The sequence below is a fragment of the Hemiscyllium ocellatum genome, chromosome 3 (genome assembly GCF_020745735.1).
Source record: "Hemiscyllium ocellatum isolate sHemOce1 chromosome 3, sHemOce1.pat.X.cur, whole genome shotgun sequence".
NCBI classification, from domain to species: Eukaryota; Metazoa; Chordata; class Chondrichthyes; order Orectolobiformes; family Hemiscylliidae; genus Hemiscyllium; species Hemiscyllium ocellatum.
Genome location: NC_083403.1, coordinates 141,075,106 through 141,080,623, shown reverse-complemented (window position 1 = coordinate 141,080,623; position 5,518 = coordinate 141,075,106).

Genomic DNA, 5,518 nt, shown 5'->3' with positions numbered 1-5,518 from the left:
AACTGAATTCATTAATTTCAAGTGGGCATTTGCAACTTCCAAAGAGGAAAAAGCTTTTCCTTATATCTTTGAGGATCTGCAAAAGGACAGTGTTCTAACCAATTGCACAAGTAGCCTGATTTCCTTCAGATGTCTAATTGTAAGTTTATTTAAGTAATAGTATCTTTTGTTAGCAATATCTTTATGAATGTCTGGAGTGTGATTGTGTGTCTTGGATGAAATCAAGATATTCCCTATTTAGCAGGCTATGAATATGTTATGACATCGCCTTATCACTTACATCAGTATTTCAAGGACAGTAGTCCATTTGTTCATATAAAGTTGCCATTTTGGTCTTGCATCCCTGCATCACAGATTGTTTAGTTTGTCTGTGGCAATCTTTGCTGGGTGCTATGTGTTTTGTATTTGACAGCATGCTTGTATTATCATTTGTTTATTTTCCATTTTCTATTGTGTGACGTATCTTGCTTAAGATTATCCATGTGTTGGTTCCTGCTTACTATTTGTACCTTATGCTTCACTCAGGGAGTCTGAGCAGTTGTGACAACCTATGGCGTTTCATGCATGATGTACCCTTAAGCTATGGATAGTGATGGTAGAGACTTCAACTTGCTTTCCAGCACATGCCTGACCAGGAATCTCTGTTGCTGTTACCATCTGCCATTGGTCCATGTTTGAAGGTGTTGCATGTTGATAGTGGATCTATGAATTTGCTATGAATATATCTTCCTTGGCTTTCAGGTTCTGCAGTGTGACTTGAACCTGGAACTTCAGGTTCAGAAGCAAGTATGCAACCCTTTGTGTCACAAACCTCCTTCATTTACCATTTAACAAGTGTCATATACTTTTGTTGTAAACTAACTGCTTTTAATATGTGCTTAAATGATTCTGTTTGTGTCTCACCTGAAGAACTCTACTCTCTGAATTAGATGGCAGGGTTCAATCCTCACATTAGAACTTAACCATCTAGTGTAGGTTGATGTTGAACAGGGGTTACATTGAGAAGTATACTTTCAGAAGGATTTAAAATTATTTTAAAAAGGCACATCTGTTTTTCTTGGTCAACATCCTTTAACCAATGGTTCCAAAACATATTAACTGATTAATCATTTCATTTATAACTTGTAGAAGTTTGTAATATTCAATTTAACAAAACATTTGGAAATTTTACAGCAGTAATTGAACTTCAAAATATGTTAAATACAAATATATTCCTTCCGATAGACGATCCGCTGTTTGGTGTGTCATGTACTGATTGCTGCATACAGTCTTCTCAAAGTGTTTACCTGTTTAGTGTGTCGTGAAAACCTCACAGTTTGTTGTCTTTTGTATTTTTTTGTTGTATAGTGTTTACTTTGACCAAGTATTTAACTAATACGTGAACAAAAAATACTGGAAATCACAGCCGGTCAGGCAGTATCCATGCAGAGAAAGCAAGCTAACGTGTCGAGACTACATGACCCTTCAGCAGGGTTGGCTGTGATCTCCAGCATTTTTTTGTTTTCTTTTCAGAGTCAAGCACCTGCAGTAATTTGCTCCTATTTTAACTACTATATAATTTACACTGTGTGAAATAATAAGGGCTAAGAATGATTAATGCCTGAAGCAAGGTGTATTCCATTCAGTAACTAAACTACATTCTGGCTCATCTGCAACATGTTTGTGTCCCAAGGACTGTCCTAAGTTGGGTTCTGGTATGTTTTGGAGGCTTCCCTAAAGAAATACATTATTCATGGCGCAAGTAACAGAAGAGCTTCTCCACTTAGGCACCCATGATGCATGTGAGGGGTACAGTCAGGAAAAGGCACTGCCTCGTTCATTATTCACCATCCATTAGTTTTAATAAGCAGTAAACCATTGAGTGGGAATGTAACATCTCCCAATGTGTTTTACACACATGCAATAGAAACATGCAAACATGCAAGTAAGACTGATAAAACAAAACAGCTGGTCCATCTCATTCAAATATGTCGCAACCAAACAATACAACCCTTACTAGTCCTCACACATGAACAGCCCAGCTTCTTTCTCTGGGGAGATGAGAAAATAAACCACAAGCTATTCAGAAAAAAACTAGTCTGATTCAGGGAATAAAGAATTCCAGGAAATTCCGCTCTGCCTCCCTAATTTAATCAAAAACAAGGTCTGGCAATGACAAAATAAATTTCCAAATAACCCACTAATGTTTTGCTAATGATGTCAGCCTCCACTCAGAGTTTGCTCACCTCCATTTTGAATCTTTGCAGTGAATCTGCATTCACTGTATGAGCTGTCAACCTATTCCACAAGTCAAAGTAAAGAAAAACCTGGAATCAGTCTGGGAAATGGAAATGGTCCTGACATTTAATATATTGTAAACTAAAGGGTGCTGAAATGTAAAATCTGATTAATCTATTTGTAACTTTATGAATAATTTGAACAATGTAGATTTAGCATAATGAGTTTTCTTTCATTCATATTTATACAACTTGGAATCTCAGTTGTTATGCTAATTTCTTCATTATTTTGCACTCTGATCTAACCCAAAGCACTCATACTTTAAAGTGCTTGGGTTCTGAAACATAAGTCATTCTATCTCAATATCCTCTTTAAGTCTATTCATTTAATTTATATTTTCATTATCTATTCTTTCACCCAAAATTATTCGGTTAACATGTCTATTTAATTTTATTGAACCATTATCCATCTGATCTTTTTCACAATTAACCATAGTTGCCATTGGCATCTCCATCTGCTAATTTGCGTTCCTTTATCTGAGTCCAATTGTTTATGTATTTCAGTTCAAAAACATCCATTAACCATTGCTCGCTGATAGTGACTGTTTGGCTAACTTCATCACCATAATGCCTTATTTTATTTTAATACATAACAATATAATAGCTAGGGGTAGGAGTTGGCTACGTGGCCCATTAAGCCTGCTCTGCCATTCAAAAAGATCATGGCTGACCTTTACTTGGCCTCAGCTTCACTTACCCGCCCTCTCACCGTAACCATTAATTCATTGGTCAAAACTACTTATCTTAGCTTTAAAAACATTTACCGGGGAAGCCTCAACCACTTCACTAGGTGGAGAATTCCATAGATTCACAACCCTCTGGTTGAAGTAGTTCCTTCTCAATTCCATCCTAAATCTGCTTACTATAACTTTGAGGATTTGTCTTCTTGTCCTAGTTTCACCCACTAGTGGAATTATTCTCTCTACTTCTATCTGTATCCCTTCATAATTTTATATGTTTCTATAAGATTCCCCCTCACTCTTCCAATTTCCAATTGATATGATCCCAGTCTACTCAGTATTTCCTCATAAGCCATCCCTCTCGACTCCGGAATCAACCTAGTGAGCTTCCTCTGCACCCTCTCCAGTGCCAGTACATCCTTTCTCAAGTAAATAGACCAAAACACATTGACCTTAGTTCTGCAATGAGTTCCTGGTGTGATATTTTATCAAAACACACCTTGAAAATTCAAATATTTGGAATATATTACATTTCTTGTATTAGTATACTTATGTATCACATTCACCTAATAAAAGTTAGCTGTTTTTAACGTTTTGCAACTTATTGCCTTCTGCAAATCTATTTTTTTTCAGCATTAGTTTAGTTTTGCGTGTCTATTGATGCTTACTTATTAATGTTGAGCTGCTTGTAGCTAGCTGGTGTATACCTTTATTTAATGCAACATACCCCTGCATTATCTGGACATTTAACACTCTAGTGAGGTCATCAGATATTTCTTCTCTCACTTCTCTCAGGAATTTAGGATGCATGTCATCATGGTGCAGTGCCTGGTGCATTTTGAGCTGCATCAACAACTTCAGTGGTAGTTAGTTACCCTTTTTATTTGTTCTACCATCTCCTCCTGTACTCTTCCGTTATCACCTTGCTGACACTTCCTGCAAAGCTGCAGATAGAGTTCCTGACATTGCTTCATCTTGTTTAGGAAACTTTCTTCTCTTGTCTTTGGGCCAGCATTTTAATTTTCATTTTAATCTTATTTATCCATCTACAGAACATCAGCTTTTATTCTTGTGAGAATATTACAATTATTTCCTGGTCAAAAGTATCCAATTGGATGTTTTTTCTTTTACCAATTATTCTTTTGAATATATCTTGGTGATTTTCAATTTATCGTGCTGAAATTTGTGATCATTTCCAAATAATGACCTTTATATTGATGAAATCTTCTATTCACTGTCTATAACTAACTTATTTACATTACTGATTAGGGATAGTCAACATGGCTTTGTGCGTGGGAAATCATGTCTCACAAACTTGATTGAGTTTTTTGAAGAAGTATCAAAGAAGATTGATGAGGGCAGAGCAGTAGATGTGATCTATATGGACTTCAGTAAGGCGTTCAACAAGGTTCCCCATGGGAGACTGAATAGAAAGGTTAGATCTCATGGAATACAGGGAGAACTAGCCATTTGGATACAGAACTGGCCTGTGACCAGTGGAGTGCCACAAGGATCGGTGCTAAGCCCTCTACTTTTTGTCATTTACATAAATGATTTGGATGTGAGCATATGAGAAGTACAGTTAGTAAGTTTGCAGATGACACCAAAATTTGAGGTGTAGTGGACAACGAAGAGGGTTACCTCCAATTACAACAGGATCTTGACCAGATGGGCCAATGGGCTGAGAAGTGGCAAATGGTGTTTAATTTAGATAAATGCGAGGTGCTGGATTTTGGGAAAGCAAATCTTAGCAGGACTTATACACTTAATGGTAAGGTCCGATGGAGTGTTGCTGAACAAAGAGACCTTGGAGTGCAGGTTCATAGCTCCCTGAAAGTGGAGTCTCAGGTAGATAGGATAGTGAAGAGGTGTTTGGTATGCTTTCCTTTATTGGTCAGAGTATTGAGTACAGGAGTTGAGAGGCCATGTTGCGGCTGTACAGGACATTGGTTAGGCCACTGTTGGAATATTGCGTGCAATTCTGGTCTCCTTCCTATCGGAAAGATGTTGTAAAACTTGAAAGGGTTCAGAAAAGATTTACAAGGATGTTGCCAGGGTTGGAGCATTTGAGCTACAGGGAGAGGCTGAACAGGCTGGGGCTGTTTTCCCTGGAGTGTTGGAGGCTGAGGGGTGACTTTATAGATGTTTACAAAATTATGAGGGTCATGGATAGGATAAATAGACAAAATCCTTTCCCTGGGGTGGGGGAGTCCAGAATTAGAGGGCATAGGTTTAGGGTGAGAGGAGAAAGATATAATTGAGACCTAAGGGGCAACTTTTTCACACAGAGAGTGGTACGTGTATGGAATGAGCTGCCAGAGGATGTGGTAGAGGCTGGTACAATTGCAACATTTAAGAGGCATTTGGATGGGTATATGAAAGGAAGGGTTTGGAGGGATATGGGCCGGGTGCTGGCAGGTGGGACTAGTTTGGGTTGGGATATCTGGTCGGCATGGACGGGTTGGACTGAAGGGTCTGTTTCCATGCTGTACATTTCTATGACTCTATTAGGATATTAACTAGACAATCCCTGGCCTTCACATCATGTGTTTGCTGCATTTA